Below are 17,640 nucleotides of genomic sequence, written 5' to 3'. Positions count from 1 at the left end.
TTAGAAGAGAAGCTGCCTAGTGTCTGGCGCACAGGAAGGCCCCAGCGCTGACGTCTCTTTGCAGAGCCAGAGGGGGGGACCAGCTTATACACCTGCCGGGTCTAGAAGATTCCGTCATCCCCGGGAGCAGGTAACCACGCGGAGCCACTGCGCATGCGCACTGTTGTTCAAAGGTCAAAATGGCGCCCCGAGGGCGCGGCTGAACACTGTTTCCGCAGTGATTGCTTCAGAGGCGCGGCAGCTGGGGGTGATGGGAAGAGCAGTCTCTTGGGCGCCACGAGAATTCGATTGGGAAAGGGCTTTGCAAACAGTGAACTAACATAAAAATGGCAACTGTTACTCTTCTCATAAGACGTGTTCCAGAGGAAAAGAGGACGCGGAAGGCTGAGTGCCCTGCCTCGTGCGTGGTGCGGTGCGCGCTCTTCCTGTGACCCGCCACAGCCCCATGAGGCGCCGGACACAGCGAGGCATTTGGGCCCGTTCTCACACCGGCGTGGGCTAGAGGAGTGCAAGTTCAAGCTCAAGTCTGGTGGGTGGACGCTGATACTCTTTCTTCCACCTTAGGCTCTGCCATCTTGTGAGGGAGTTAGTGCTTGAATGTCCTGGCAGTTCCCTCTTACTTATTTTCAACGTCCTTCTCTATCTTCTTCCAGTTCTGGCAGGTGATACATCAGTCCAAGATCATCTTCTCACAATATCGTGAGATTTCAACCACATCCCTCCTGTGTCTTCATCGTCTCAAAAAGAGGTAGCTTGTGGTTAAACAACAACATTGTACCTTGAGGGGAGAACAAATATCAGTTTGACTGTGTTCATTTCTATGGAGAACCATGGAGAGCCTCTGCAGGTGGCACTGCTTAGCGTGTGAGGACCCACTCCAGTTTTTTGTTATGGCGACTTGAAAAGAACCTAAATGACTAAGCCGTCCAACTCTCCCGACACTGGTAAATGATGTTCTTTTAAAGTTTTATGTATTGTTCGCTCTTTACTTCCCTTTACTTCACTATCTACTTTCCCAGGAAAACCTATTAGAGTTCATTCTCTTGCTTAAGCTTAGTGAAACACAATCAGTGACGATCTCTTTTTAGAATGTATAGAACACAGTAGCCAAGACACGAAAGCAACCTAAGTATCCATCAGAAGATGAATGGATAAAGAAGATGTAGTGTGTGCGCATGTGTGTCCATTTTATACATATGTGTGTGTGTGTGTGTGTGTGTGTGTGTGTGTGTGTACATTGCTGTGTGCTAAGTCGCTTCAGTAGTATCCAGCTCTTTGTAACCCTATGGACCATAGCCTGCCAGGCTCCTCTGTCCACGGCATTTTCCAGGCAAGAATACTGAAGTGGGTTGCCATGCCCTCCTGCAGGGGATCTTCCTGACCCAGGGATCGAACCTGTGTCTCTCATGTCTCCTGCATTGGCAGGTGGATTTTTTAGCACTAGCACCACCTGGAAGCCCATACTTGCCATAAAAAAAGAATGAAATAATGCCACTTACAGCAACGTGGATGGATCTAGAGAATATTAGACTTAGTGAAGTAAATCAGACAAAGACATAAGTATTAGATGATATCACTCACATGTGGGATCTAAAAAATAACGCAAAGAAGCTATATACAAAACAGAAACAGACTCTCATACACAGAAAACAAACTTATGGATACCAAGAAAAGAAAGGGAGGGGATAAATCACGAGTTTGGGATTAAGAGATACACACTACTATACACAGGAAAGATGAGCAACAAGGAACAACATTCAATACCTTATAATAACCTACAATGGAAAGAAATCTGAAAAAATATATATGTATAACTAAATCAGTTTGTTGTACGCTTGAAACTAACACAATATTGTTAATCAACTATACTTCAATTTTTGAAAAGTTTAAAACATACTAGTCTCTGTGTATGAATCCTGTCCCTCTCCTACAGGGTCAGTCACATTGAACACAGATAAAGAACATGAATAAAACTAAGGATGAGCGAAAACATGGCTCAATGGAAATTTTCCATACTGCCAGGAGAAAATAAAATGATCCAGCTGCACAGGAAACAACTGGGCCTTCCCTTATAACAGGTGTATCCCCAGCAGCCCGGCCATCCCACCCCCAGGTGCTTCTCCCAGGACAGTGGTGCCCAAAGTATGGTCCCAGACCACCAGCAGCAGCACCACCTGCGAACTTATGACAAATGCAAAACCTCTGGCGCCACCCGGGCCCACTGAATCAGAAACTCTGGGCATGGGGCCCTGCAGTCTGTGTTTTAACAAGTCCTCCAGAGAATTCTGATGCCCACTCATGTCTGAGACCCACTACACTAGTGAAGGCTCATATTAAGATGCACCAGGAGACATCACCAAGAATGTTCCCTGGGCCACTGATCTTAATGGCACAAAACCTGGGAAAAACTCAAATGCCCCAAGTCAGAAGAATGGAGAAGTAAACTGGAATATTCATATGACAGTATACTCTGAAGACAGAAAAATAAATGAACTACAGTTAAAGGTTCCACGCAATATACATGAATCTTAGGAACATAATATGGCAGCTTAGGAGAAGGTTGCAGTTGACTACATTCACATGATCCATCTTTTGTCAACCTCAAAGTCGAAAATGAAACAATATATTGCTCATGGCTATATACATATGTGATGAAAGTATAACTTTTTAAAAACTGGGGGGCTAACAGTCACTTCTTAGGGAGGGGAGGTGGGGACAGAGGGGGAGATGCAACCATGTAGGTAATACTCCCAGTTCTTAGAGCAGGGGGTGGTTCATGGGTGTCCACCTTATTAGAATGATTTGTAAGTTATATTTGTGTTACACACATTCTTCTGTGTATATTAAACATTAAGTTTGAGCACTAGATCGAGCTGGGCTCCCAGAGGCCCATAGGATCCATGGGATCACAAAGAGTTGGACACAACTGAGTATTACTACTACTCTTGCTATAACTTTTTTTTTCTCTTACTACCAGTTGAATCTTCCCTGGGACCGGAAATAAATTTTTTAAATTGAGGTGTAATTGACATACATGATATTACTTTCAGGTGTATTACATAATGGCTCAGTATTTGTAATGTATTAAATATAATCTTTCTCAAGATTGCTTTGGCTCTTCGAGGTCTTATGTATTTCCCTATAAATATTAGGATTGTTTTTTATATTTCTGTGAAAAATGCCACTGAGGAAAAAAATCAATTTTAAATGTGGATGTTTCCTTCTGCTGGTTTTATTTTCTGTGGGTTTTTCTATTATACCTAATTTTTCCCAGTTAAATTGTTGTGCTTTTCAAAATTACGAACAAACGTACATTCATGAGTTTCTCATCTGTGACATTTTATCATGTTCAGTGTTAACTGTTGCCAGTTTCATTTTGCATTAGATATTTCTCCTAGTAACATTACTGATAACTTGGGTAAAAACAGATAATATGTATTTTTTTGGTAAGCCACGGAAGAAAGGAGCAGTTCTCTGACATTCTCCCAAGCCCTGCTGTCCAGAAGGGATCTAAGGTACTGCCCACCCAGTTCTTCTGGATGCTTGGGCTCCCTCCACATGCATGGCCTGGCAGAGCAGGAACAAGAGGTGGAGACTTCCGTGGTGGCACAGTGGACAGGAATCTGTCTGCCAACAGAGGGGACACGGGTTCGATCCCTGGTCCGGGAAGACTGCAAAGGCTGTGGAGCAACTAAGCCCACGCACCACAGCTCCTGAACCGGTGCTCTAGGGCCTGCAAGCCGCAACGCAGCCCTCGAGCTGCAACCCCTGAAGCCCGCGTGCCTAGAGCCTGTGCTCCGCAGAGAAAGAAGCCACCGCGGTGAGGAGCGCCCCCTGCCCACCGCGACTAGAGAAAGCTCAGCCAACAATATTAATTAAAAGAGAAAAAAAGAACAAGTGGTGGGTCGAATGAGTCGCTTCATTTAAAAAAAGCGGGGCGGGGCGGGGCGGGGCGGGGCGGGGCGGGGCGGGGCGGGGCGGGGCGGGGCGGGGCGGGGCGGGGCGGGGCGGGGCGGGGCGGGGCGGGGCGGGGCGGGGCGGGGCGGGCTGGGGGGGCTTTGACTCTGATGTCCGCACACAGCAGCACCGTCATGCCCCCGGGGTGCAGAGTCAGTGCGACGCTGGAGATCATAGGGGTGACAGTCTGTGGCACAGCCATGGAAGATTAGCCAAAGACCAGTCACAAGGCAAAGCAGAAAAAGCAGAAGAAGCAGAACAGGATTTGGGGCGAGACGTGGACACCGGACATGGGCTGAGGCAGAGGCGTGGCCAAAGGGAAGAAGTCCTAGTTTTCTTTGTTTAATTTATTTATTTGGGCTACACTGGGTCTCAGTAGGAGCCTGCACGTGGGATCTAATTCCCTGGCCAGGGATCGAACCCTGTACCCCACACCGGGAGTGCAGAGGCTAAGCCACGGGGCCAGCAGGAAAGCCTAAGCAGCCCCAGTTCTTGGAACCAGGGCACAAGGTCAGGGTGGCGCCCGCCCAGGGTGGACTGCTGAACTTCTGGCTTCCCCTCGCTGGACGCCCACAGGGGGAGTGGCCTCTGTTTGGGTATCAGACGTGGAACAGCGAGCCCAGCTGTGAGGGCCGCAGGGCTGGGGGAGAGCCAGGAAACCGCAGGGCCGGCAGTTCATCGGAGGTCGGAGGCCTTACCTAGGTAACACACACACACACACACACACACACACACACACACACATCGGAGGTCGGAGGCCTTACCTAGGTAACACACACACACACACACACACACACATCGGAGGTCGGAGGCCTTACCTAGGTAACACACACACACACACACACACACCTCGGAGGTCGGAGGCCTTACCTAGGTAACACACACACACACACACGCGCGCGCGCGCGCGCACACACACACACACCCTCCGAAGGGTTACCTGTAACGCTCTGGTGGCAACCACCTGCCAGAACAGAGGAGAGTGGCTTTACGTGGCTGAGCCACCGGCGCAGACGCCGCGTCCCTGGGCCAGGAGGGACGTGCTGGACCCAGAGACAGAGACTCAACCCCTTCTCCAGGGGCTCCCGATGGCTTTTCCCGAAGTACAGCAGATCAACAGCGCTCTGCTGGGTCTCAGGACAACAAGGGAAACAGCTTTCTGTGTCTTCCATGTGGCCTCTGCCACCAGCAGGTTAGAGTAAATGAAACCAACAGAAAAAGTGACACGGCTGGGAGGTAAAGGCTAGTGGGGGCTTGTGTGCTCGGGTGTGGCCGACTCTTCGCGACCCCACGGACGGAGCCCGCCAGGCTCCTCTGTCCTTGGGATTTTTCCAGGCAAGAACATTGGAGCAGTTTGCCATCCCCTCCTCCAAGGGATCTTCCCAATCCAGGGACTGAACCTGTGACTCCAGCGTCTCCTGCATTGGCAGGCAGATTCTTTACCACTGAGCCACCTGGGAAGCCCCCAGTTGGGCTTGCGTAGTAAATAACAATTCCCCTCCTGCTTTCCCTGGGCTAATTGACTATATATACTAAAGCCACCAAAGAGAGGTCTTCCTGGTATGTGAAATGTAGCATACAATCAGAAAAAAAGTGAATAAATTTGTAGAACGCTTGAACATCTATGTAAGCACCACCCAGTCACGAAATAGAACAGCCTTCCCCAGCGTTTCTGGCCCCAGGGACTTGTTTCACGGAAGACAATTTTTCCACGGACTGGAGGTGGTGGGGATGGTGTCAGGATGATTCAAGAACATTACTTTTTCATGCACTATATTTCTATTATTTTTATACCAGCTCCACCTCGGATCATAAGACATTAGATCCTGGAGGTGGGGAACCCCTGAAATAGAAGATTTCCAATAGCTCAGATGAGTGAATGACTTTCCAACCTCTATCTGATGAACCAGGACAGGTTGCTTTTTTAATTTTTATTTTATGTTGGAATTTAGTTGATTCACAATGTTGTGTTAGTTTTAGGTGTAGAGAGAGTGACTTAGGCATACATATATCTATTGTTTTCCAGATTCTTTCCTCATACAGGTTATTACAGAGCACGGAGCAGAGTTTCCCGTGCTGTGCAGTAGGTCCTGGTTGATTACCTACTTTATAGATAGTGGTCTATATATGTTAATCTCAGACTCCTAATTAATCCCTCCCCCATGCTTTCCCCTTTGGTAACCATAAGGTTATTTCCTAAGTCTGAATTTATTTCTATTTTATAAATGTAAGTTCATTTGTGTCATTTTTTAGATTCCACATATAAGCGGTATCATGTGATATTTGAGGACAGTTTTTTGACCTGTGCCACATTTGAGATTTGGATGGAGAATCAGGGCTCTGTTCCACAAAGATACTCAAGATCCAGAGATGTCAAGAAATGTACTTGGAGGTTTTCAACATTACTGGTTTTAAGGCCAGACTCAGGGAATTAATTATTAAGATGCAGGGAGCTTCTGATTCAAGATGAGCAGGCAGGACTTTTCTGGTGGCCTGATGGCTAAGAGTTTGCTCTCCTGATTCAGGGGTTTGATCCCTGGTCAGGGAACTAGATCCCACATGCCGCAGGTAAGAGTTTGTATGTCGCAAATGAAGACTGAAGATCCCACATGCCTCAACTCAGACCTGGCTCAGCCAAAATAATAATAATAATGATAAAATAAGAGAGAAAAAAAGAAGACATCCAGGTGAGGCTCTGGGACCTACATTTTTGACAAGCACTCCAGGAATTTTGATAGTAGGTGGTTCTCAAAAACACCTCACTTTGGAGAGCCATGCTCTGAATTCACGGAAGCTTAGTGCAAGAAGACACCATGTGAGATTCCCTGGCAATCCAGTAGTTAGGACTCCGTGCTTCCACTGCAGGAGGCAAAGGTTCGATCCCTGGTCAAGGAACTAGGATCCGCATACCATGTGGCATAACAAACAAAAAAAAGAAGGTGCCACGTGAGTCCTGTAGGTCCTTGTTACTCAGAGTGCGCTCCCAGGGCAACAGCAGCCTCGGCGCCTGGAAGCCTGATCGGAATGCAGAATCCTGGGCCCAGCCCAGAGCAGCTGAGCCAGATGCATTCAATGAGATCCTCCAGGTAACGCACGCACGTTCAAGTTTCAGCAGCAAATGCTGGGGTCACGAAAGATAGAGTTCTCAACGGGGCAGTGCTGCCCCCACAGGGCGTTCAGGAAATAGGTGGTTCCTGCATCTTACAGGACAGTCAACCCCTTAAAGCATCCTGAATCCTGCAGACTTTCAGACATCCTGCTGGATATTCACGGGTACAGAAAACCTATCTGGATTTATCTGAACTTAGAACCTGATTCATGTTGACCGTTTTTGGGGGGCGCTATGTTTATATGGGGTTTCCCTAGTGGCTCAGATGGTAAAGAATCCGCCTGCAATGTGGGAGACCTGGGTTCAATCCCTGGGTCGGGAAGATCCCCTGGAGGAGGAAATGGCAACCCACTCCAGTATTCTTGCCTGGAAAATTTCATGGACAGAGAAGCTTGGTGGACTACAGTCTATGGGGTTGCAAAGAGTTGAACATGGCTTAGGGACTAAACAACAGGTTTTTATATACATTGAAATTTCCAGGAATGCAACCGTTGTATAAACTGAGGGAGGAGTCAACATTTATTTTTTTAAGTATTACCAGGAGTTGTTCACCATAAGTGGTGGTTTATGTGCCAGCTCACCTGGGTTAAGGCATGCCTGGACAGCTGGTAAAACATTATTTTTCAGTGTTTATGAACATGTGTCTGGAAGACATTAACACTTAAATCAGCAGACTGAGTAAAGATTGCCCTCACCAAGATGGGTGGGCATCATCTGATCAGTCGAGAGCCTGAACAGACCACAAAGGCTGACAGAGGAGAATGTGTCCCCCTGCTTGAGGGGAGATGTCCGTCTTCTCCTGCCATTGGACCCAGGGCTCCTTGTTCCCAGGCTTCGGACTCAGATCAGGATTCACCCCTTCCGCCCCTCAATTCTCAAGTCTTTGGGCCCTGACTGAGTTACGCCCCCAGCTTTCCGGGTCCTCCAGCTTGCAGACAGCAGCATGTGGGACCTCTGAGCCCATTTCTGTAATAAAACTCCTCTTCTCTCCTGCCCATTGGTTTCATTGCCCTGGAGGACTGGAACTCTCCATCTCAGACAACCCCATCACAGACAGCCGTGCAGCCTGTTACAGCCTACCCGTCAGTGTACCTGTAGCTACAGCACCAGACCCTTCAGGGTCAGGCCCTAGAATCGAGTTATTAATATACATACAATTTTAATATGAAATATTTTCTTTTTGTTCATATTAAAAATAAGTCAGTATACTGTCTTTTGTGAAATTATATGTGAGTTCAGTCATGTCCAGCTCTTTGGGACCATGGCCTGTAGCCCCCCAGACTCCTCTGTCCATGGGATTCTCCAGGCAAGAATACTGGAGGGGCTGCCCTTTCCTCCTGCCGGGGATCTTCCCGACCCAGAGACGGAACCCACGACTCCTGCATCTCCTGCACTGGCAGGCGGATTCTTGACCACTGTGCCACCTGGGAGGAGTGAAATTATGAGTACCGACGGCTTATTTTATTTATACAATTACATTTCAGGATACCGAAGGAATATTTTAAGTTTCTTTTTAGTACCATAGGAAAAAAGGAAGGTGTTGGATATGACAGAGCTAAGAAATGCCCTGACTGAATCGCCTCACTTTTTAGATAAAGGATTGAAACCCAGGGAGATAGAGTGGTCAAGGTCATGGGGTAACTTGGATCAGCCAACAGGATACCCAAGCCCTGCCCACCCCTTCGCAGCCCCTCCCGCCCCTTCCTGCCCCTCCCACCCAAGCCCCTCCCACCTCCCATCAAGCCCCCACCTCACACCCAAGCCCCCGCCCACCCCTTCCCAGCCCCTCCCATCCCTACCTGCCCCTCCCTCCCACACGGCCCCTCCCACCCAAGCCCCTCCCACCCTCCCACCCAAGCCCCTCCCACCTCCCCACCCAAGCCCCTCCCACCTCCCCAGCCCCTCCCACTCAAAGCTCCTCCCAGCCCCTCCCACCCCAGCCCCTCCCACCCTCCCACCCTCCGAGGACCAGCCTTCAGCAAACCCCCAGCACTGCCCACTGAGTCTGCCCGGCCTTCAGCAGATGTCCTTCCACCGGAAACCTCCGTCTCTGGCTGCGCTCTTACAAGGCCCTGGGTAATGACATGTAACATCACACAGCTTCACAAGGAAGCACGACACCTCTGCAAGGCTCTCAATTATGATTTTTTTTTTAAACGCAGGATCTTTTCCTTAGAGACAAAGAAATTACAAATTACAAAATAAATGGAGCCCCTGTTCCTGGCTCCCTCAGGACACAAATTGCTGCCTGTCCTTGTTTGTTTGAAATTAGACTCAAGGGAACTTCAAGAAAAATGACAAGAAAAAAAAAATAACTTCCTTGATTTTGGAAGGCAATGGATTTTGTATATAAAGACCCAAAGCTAACCATCTCATTAGTATGCTGTTAATAAACTGTCACCCTCAAGGACAATCCAGGAGGCCAGGGTGGGTGGCATCTGGTCTGTGCCCACAGGGTGTCCCCACAAATGGATAGGGACTTGTGTGGCTCAAACCTTGGTGGTTCTGCCACTTTCTTTATCCTGCATGTGAAAATCAAGTGACAGTTTTTGCCTCTAACATCCAGCATTTCAGGTAAGGGCTCGAGAGGAGATAAAAGAGGGCAGGGCTCCTGCCGAAGGGTGAGGAACAGAAGGGCCTGTCCTCAGATTAAGTGACGGAGGCTGACGCAGTCTCACAGAGCTAAGAGAAGGAAAGTAAGCGTAACGGGACCGAAGCAGCAAGGAGCTCGGAGGACTGGAAACACAGAAAGGCGAGCAGGGCGGGTGTGACACAGGGCGGGTGTGACACAGTGAGGGTGTGACACAGCGTGGGTGTGACACAGTGAGGGTGTGACACAGCGTGGGTGTGACACAGTGAGGGTGTGACACAGGGTGGGTGTGACAGAGTGGGTGTGACACAGTGAGGGTGTGACACAGGGCGGGTGTGACACAGGGCGGGTGTGACAGCGTGGGTGTGACACAGTGAGGGTGTGACACAGGGCGGGTGTGACACAGGGAGGGTGTGACACAGTGAGGGTGTGACACAGGGCGGGTGTGACAGTGTGGGTGTGACAGCGTGGGTGTGACACAGGGCGGGTGTGACACAGGGCGGGTGTGACACAGGGCGGGTGTGACACAGTGAGGGTGTGACACAGGGCGGGTGTGACAGCGTGGGTGTGACACAGGGCAGGTGTGACACAGGGCGGGTGTGACACAGTGAGGGTGTGACACAGGGCGGGTGTGACAGTGAGGGTGTGACACAGGGCGGGTGTGACACAGGGCGGGTGTGACACAGTGAGGGTGTGACACAGGGTGGGTGTGACACAGCGTGGGTGTGACACAGTGAGGGTGTGACACAGGGTGGGTGTGACACAGCGTGGGTGTGACACAGTGAGGGTGTGACACAGGGCGGGTGTGACAGCGTGGGTGTGACACAGGGCGGGTGTGACACGGTGAGGGTGTGACACAGGGCGGGTGTGACACAGTGGGCAGGAGTTTGGCTGGGCCCAGCCCCGTCACCTTGCTGCATGTTTACAGCCAACTGGAGTTGGAAAGCGGTCGGTCCCCAAGTTTAGGGGGACAGTGGGTCACAGAGGAGGGCGTCCCCGGGCGTCTCCCACCCTCCTGGCCAAATCTGAGGAAGGCGGAGTCTCGGAACACCCCATGAGGACACTGCCCGGGAGACAAACCGAGAACGGTATCACCCTCCCGAAACCATTCCGGCCAAATTTTTCAGACGACCACACCAAGCCTTCAAAGAAGCAGGGTGCTCAGGGCCGGAGCGCGGGCACGATCCTGAGGGGTGGGGTGGGCAGGGAGGGGGCAGGGGCTTCAGGATGGGGGCACGTGTACACCCGTGGCTGATTCACGTCAGCGTGTGGCAAAAACTACTACAGTACTGTAATTAGCCTCCACTTAAAATAAATAAATAAATTTTAAAAAACACAAAAATTCTTTAAAAGATTATCAAGTAAGTCACAGTCCCCAAACATGGGGACACATGTTGTCACAAGGGCCATGTGACTTGTCGCCAGCTGGGTGCTTGCTGTGCCAAGACAGAAAACAGGCTTCTGACAACTTGTGTTTTCAGAAGCTCATCAAAGAGAAGCCTGTAGGGTAATGGAGTTGAAAGTCTACAGAGAATAAGGTTACTGCTTTAAGGGAGGAACAGTTCCCAGCGAGAAAGCCCCAAAATGACTCAGTTCCCGACCCCCAAGAAGAACGCAGGGAGGGGGCCAAACAGCATGAACGGGAGAAGACACAAGTGAGGCTTCCGTTTGTCCATGTCCGAGAGGAGGGCAAGGTCAGAAGTCCTGCTGAGAAGAGGGACACTGAGGCTGAGGGGAAGCGGACGGAGGAGCAGAGTGAGCTGTCAGAAAGGGGAAAGCTCCAGGAAGAGGGGGCTGAGGGCGACAGCCGGACGGAAGAGCTGGTTCCCGGCTGCCAGAGGCGCGCGGAAACAAAGACGGGGCGGCTCCAAAGGGAGCGGAGAGACAGTCCCGACCATCTGGATAAGATCCAAGTTTCCTTTTAGCTAGGGAGCTCAGCAGACAAAAACAGAACTCTTCAAAGGTAGGAGATGCCCTTCAAGGTCTCTCTGGTCCAAGAGAGGGGGAAGAGACACCTTTTTCTCCTTGGTGGGGGGGCAAAAACACCTGATTTTTCATGGGAAAAGCTCCTGGATAAAATAACCCAAGTTGCCATTAAAATTCCCAAAGTGTTAACAAACACAAAATCCCTCAAACTCGTAATATTCTGAAGCTTTCCAATTTGACTGGAAATCTGGAAAACAGAGAGATGGAAGCTGAGTGTGACATGTGAAGAAAGCACAGCGTCCTCATTTAGAAGCTCCTAAAGGTCCCAGCTCCCAAGAGCTACACGGAGATAGGAGGGGAGCGGAGCGTGGGGGAAGGGGGCCCAGGAAAGAACGAACTGCTCACGTCACTGATTCCAACCACCAGGACCGGGGCGGGGGGAAGACAACGTCCTGAAGGCGGCTGTGTAAGGTCAGGGTCGAGATCACGGCTTCTGGGGTCTGAACATCCAAGACTGAGCTCTGCCTTTGCCACCAGGCCCTTGGACACACGCAGGAGCTTCACTTAACCCCTCAAAGCCTCAGCTTTTTCTCATCTGTAAGTGAAAATACTCCAGTAAGTGGTAGAGCCATGTGCTGAGTCTGGCATCGAACAAGCTTTCTCTACGATGATCGGTTACAGTCACCCTTCCCAGGTGGCACTCGTGGTAAAGAACCGTCTGCCAACGTAGGAGATGTAAGAGACGCAGGTTCGATCGTGGGTTCGGAAGATCCCCTGGAGGAGGAAATGGCAACCCACTCCAGTATTCTTGCCTGGAGAATCCCATGGACGGAGGAGCCTGGCGGTCCATGGGTCAGGGAATCAGACGCGACCGAGCGACTGAGCGCACCGTATTACAGACAGAGAGACTCTCGGAAGGCACAGAAGAGGGAAGCACCTTGCAACTGGTAAATCCATCAATACGCTCAGCTCACTTAGCTGTAGAGGATTCGGAGGCATCTTCGTGAGCCAAACAGCTACCTTAAGATGCAAATACAATTTTTGAAAACTTTTTTTTATATGGGCGTATAGCCAATTAACAATGTTTTGATAGCTTCAGGTGGATGGCAAAGGGACTCGGCCAAACTTCGGAATATGTTTCAAAATCATTCCACTATTTCATGTGAACAAGTCAAAGCTACAAAAATAACCACTGCTAATTGGATAAAATTACTGTTTTCCTTTGTTCAAACCACTGCTTCACACTTAGAGGCCTGCCTAATAAATGTGGGGCTGATTAGGCCTTGCCTTCTGCGAGGGAGGTAGTTTTCTCTCCAGGAAGCAGGAAGGCCTGTGTCCTGGAGGTCTCCGGGAAAGCTGCTTACCGAGCGCAGCTTCATCATGCAGAATCTACTTCCAGCTCAGACTCCATTAGGGTCAAACACCGCTGAGCTTCGAGAGAGGGCCGATGACAAAAAATTAAGCCACACTCATGACGCCTCTTCTGGGAATGGAAAGTGAACTCAGTTCCTTGCACCGGCATTCCTACATGAAGGCCTTTCTAGTTTCATTCTTTTTTCTTTTTTTACTGTGGCCCGTCCCTATTTACCCAGGTGTGGATTATCTACATGATTTATATCAAAGTGGAATGCATGCCAAAGCCAAATGCACACAGTTTGGGGATTGTTTACACCGCTTGCCTCCCCTGGAAGGAAGAATGTTGTTGGTCTGGTAGGACAGAGGGTGTGGTTCTGGGGCTTTCTCCGTGAAGCAGATGAAACCCTTTTGAATAATGCTGCAAACGTCATGCCCAGCCTGATGTCCACTTTTTCTGCTGCAGGGTCAGGTTCTCACAGAAGCTGCCTTTCTGGACTTTGCGCTATGACAGCAGTGCCTTTCATCTGGAGCCCTCAAAACCCACCTGAACAACCAGCACTTTCCCCCTGGTTGTTTCAGAAAGAAAACCGGACGATACATTCAAAGCCAACGATTGAGTCAGAAACGATCTTTCTAATAACTCACACAGATCAATCGGGGCTCGGTTTCCTGAAACCCAGCTAATGGATGCTCTATTTTTCTTGGGATTTCTCATACACACAAGTTTCAGGAAAAGGAAGCCATTAACAAGAAACAAGTTGCATCAGAGATCTGAGGACATTACAAAGTTGCCAAAGGCATAAGGTGAATAAGGGTGAGAGAGCTCCGTTTCTGATACCACCTACCTTTGCAGTTCTTCAAACAGTGTTGGAGGCCACACGGAATCCCAAACAACTCTACTTACTCAGACAGCAGAGTAGGCTAACGGAGTTTAGAAATATTTCATCTCAACTATGTGAAAACTGCACACACAGTGTCTGGAAAGAAACGCACAAAATAGAAGGCCTAACTCTAGCTAGCGCAATACTAACTGATTTTTATCTGTAATTTCAAAGACGGAGACAAAATTATTTTTTTAAGATTTGAAATAAGATTCAAGTACTTCTTGATGATAAGAGAAGACAACCCATGGGACCAGTTCCATTCCCCAGGCAATCTGGGTGAGGCTTTCCAGGTCTCCAGAAGGACTCTCTCCATGATGAGCCCACATCCACCTTTGGCCTGCATGCTCATGGACCTAATAATGACGTATGTAAACTGCAGCACTTTAAAACGCTAACCTTCCTCCGAAACAAAGAGAGCAAGAATCACAAAGGGGTTTTGTGTGTGAGTATGTGTGTGTGTACCATTTAAATAAAAATTGGAGTAGATGCCAATTAAATGTCCATTTATAATATTATGTTATAACACAACACTGTAAAGCAACTACACTCCAATAAAAATTTAAAATAAAAGTCACAATAAAAAATAAATAGAATTTAATATTTTGGCCCTATCTTAAAAAAATATAGAGTATCTGTTATGTGCACACACTTTACATATATATTATCTCACTTAATTGTCTAAACAGCCCCACGAGGTCAGAAATATAATCCCCATTTATTTTGTAAATGAACTTTATTAAAATATATCTACAAATATTTTTATAGCTTCATATATGTGTGTGTATGTGCAGGCTCCATTCTTTAACTGATACATTAGACTATGTTTTATGACATTTCCGATGGCCTCCACTTAGTATAATATTTGTTGACCAGACTAAATAATTTCAAAAATGGCTAAGACGCATAGTTGAAATAATCTTATAATTTGGTGTACTTTGCATATTGTACTTTGCATATCTTCCTGAGAAGATTAAAAAAAAGTTAAAAAAAATCACCCATTTAAAAATAGTGTTTTCCATGTATCACCTAAAATTATAACTAGCCCCAGTGATACGTGAAGAATCCTGCAGTAGGAATGTCTATTTCTGCTGAATCCATATTTTAGAGCCTATGAAGAATCCCCAGGCTAGGGCCTTGCATCAAGAGCAGTAGAGAGAGCAACGTGCTGGAGAAGGAGGTGCCCCAGAGAGAAGCTATCCCAGCCTACCCGGGGATGCTGAGAGCAAGCTGGATCCTTGCGATGGATTCTCCGTTTGCTTACATCAGTATCAGTGTGTGTGGGGTTTGGTACCTGTGCTTTAAAAAGCCCAGGTTCACTTTTCTCTGTCTGGCCCTCAGGATGCTGTACACACTCTACACAAATGTGTGATCAGTTCAGTTCAAATTCTCAGTCGTGTCCGATTCTTTGCGACCCCATGGACAGCAGCACGCCAGGCCTCCCTGTCCATCACCAATGCCCAGAGCTTGCTCAAACTCATGTCCATCGAGTCTGTGATGCCATCCAGCCATCTCATCCTCTGTCGTCCCCTTCTTCTCCTGCCCTCAATCTTTCCCAGCATCAGGGTCTTTTCCACTAAGTCAGCTCTTCACATCAGGTGGCCAAAGTATTGGAGTTTCAGCTTCAGCATCAGTCCTTCCAATGAATATTCAGGACTGATTTCCTTTAGGATGGACTGGTTGGATCTCCCTGCAGTCCAAGGGACTCTCAAGAATCTTCTCCAACACCATAGTTCAAAAGCATCAATTCTTCCACGGTCAGCTTTCTTTATAGTCCAACTCTCACAACCGTACATGACCACTGGGAAAACCATAGCCTTGACTAGACAGACCTTTGTTGGCAAAGTGATGTCTCTGCTTTTTAATATGCTGTCTAGGTTGGTCATAACTTTTCTTCCAAGGAGCAAGGGAGCAAGGGTCTTGTAATTTCATGGCTGCAGTCACCATCTGCAGTGATTTTGGAGCCCCCCAAAAAAAAGGCATCTCTCACTGTTTCCACTGTTTCCCCATCTATTTGCCATGAAGTGATGGGACTGGATGCCATGATCTTAGTTTTCTCAATGCTGAGTTTTAAGCCAACTTTTTCACTCTCCTGTTTCATTTTCATCAAGAGACTCTTTAGTCTTCTACATTCCTTAGAGGGTCGGATTGGCCGAATGTAGGGCAGCTGTTTATTACTTGTCCAATCAAATCATATCTTGGGGGGAGGGGGCCTTGGGTCAGGCAGGATGAACATGATTGCCAAGGCCAAGTCCCCAGGGCGGAAACAGGCTGACTGAAAACCAGAATCTTCTTTATCTCTTAGCATGAATTCCTCTTCCTGTACACCTTGAGACGTGGCCCACTATAAGCAGTCAGGTTATCTACAGCCACGGTCGTGTTCCACATCCCTGGTGGGGGAACATTCAGGGTCCTGTGAGCTGCAGTGGGCAGAGGCCCCGGGTTCCAGGTATGACGCCTGTTAGCCACTGTCTGTGGGCGAGCTTACGTCATCCACAACACACCCAGCACATAATAGGGAAGGAAAAAAAGACAAAATTGCAACATAAATTCCCCTTTATTAAAAAGAATGGGGGATAGGAGCCCCCGTGGCATCATGTCCAGTCATCACACACATATCCGGTTACTCACTTCACTGCAAATAGATGGGGAAACACTGGAAACAGTGAGAGACTTTATTTTCTTGGGCTCCAAAATCACTGCAAATGGTGACTGCAGCCATGAGATGAACAGATGCTTGCTCCTTGGAAGAAAAGCTGACCAATCTGCTGCTGCTGCTGCTAAGTTGCTTCAGTCATGTCTGACTCTGTGCGACTCCACAGATGGCAGCCCACCAGGCTCCTCTGTCCCTGGGATTCTCCAGGCAAGAACACTGGAATGGGCTGCCATTTGCTTCTCCAATGCATGCATGCATGTTAAGTCACTTAGATAGCATATTAAAAAGCAGAGACATTACTTTGCCAACAAAGGTCCGTCTAGTCAAGGCTATGGTTTTTCCAGTGGTCATGTATGGATGTGAGAGTTGGACTATAAAGAAAGCTGAGCACTGAAGAATTGATGCTTTCGAACTGTGGTATTGGAGAAGACTCTTGAGAGTCCCTTGGACTGCAAGGAGATCCAACCAATCCATCCTAAAGGAAATCACTCCTGAATATTCATTGGAAGGACTGATGTTGAAGCTGAAACTCCAATATTTTGGCCACTTCATGCAAAGAGCTGACTCATTTGAAAAGACCCTGATGCTGGGAAAGATTGAGGGCAGGAGGAGAAGGGGACAATAGAGGATGAGATGGTTGGATGGCATCACCAACTGAATGGACATGAGTTTGAGCAAGCTCTAGGAGTTGGTGATGGACAGGGAGGCCTGGTGTGCTGCTGTCCATGGGGTTGCAAAGAGTTGGACACGACTGAGTGACTGAACTGAGCTGAAGGAATGTAGAGGCGGGCCTGTGAAACACTAGGCAGTCATTGTTGGCTGTTTCAATTCAGAAGATATAAACTCAGGCTGAGCGGTGGCCTCAGCCTTCAACAGTGGGGAGAAGCAGAAAGCAGAAGTCAAAAACAAGAGATTAAGAAAATGACTGCTGTTTCTTTCTGGCTTTCTACCTCTTGGTTTAGGGCTCTTGTGAGGCTGAGCTGTGTTTCCTGCCCCACAGTTCCAGAAACTTCTGCTTTGTCCTTATAACACATTCTGCATTTTTGCCTTGACCTAATCTGAGTGCTAATACTTGTATGAAAATGAAAGAGTACAGAAAACATGGTCATAGGTACTGCTAATAAAATTTCCCTGAATTTTTAGAATTAAATGTCAAGTTTTTATA

General features: G+C 48.3%; 1 protein-coding gene and 1 long non-coding RNA gene across 2 annotated transcripts in view; one reads left to right on the top strand and one right to left on the bottom strand.

Moving 5' to 3' along the window:
• Nucleotides 1–17,640, bottom strand: part of KCNK13 (potassium two pore domain channel subfamily K member 13) — a 93,950-nt gene that overhangs the window by 44,518 nt on the left and 31,792 nt on the right. The window lies entirely within an intron of this gene.
• On the top strand, nt 154–963 carry LOC145513883 (uncharacterized). Its single transcript, XR_014059752.1, has 2 exons — nt 154–529; nt 654–963. It is a non-coding gene; the product is annotated as an uncharacterized LOC145513883 (long non-coding RNA).

This window comes from Giraffa tippelskirchi, chromosome 7 (genome assembly GCF_054371585.1).
Source record: "Giraffa tippelskirchi isolate mGirTip1 chromosome 7, T2T-mGirTip1v1.2.pri, whole genome shotgun sequence".
NCBI classification, from domain to species: domain Eukaryota; kingdom Metazoa; phylum Chordata; class Mammalia; order Artiodactyla; family Giraffidae; genus Giraffa; species Giraffa tippelskirchi.
This window is presented reverse-complemented; position numbering and strand designations above follow the sequence as displayed.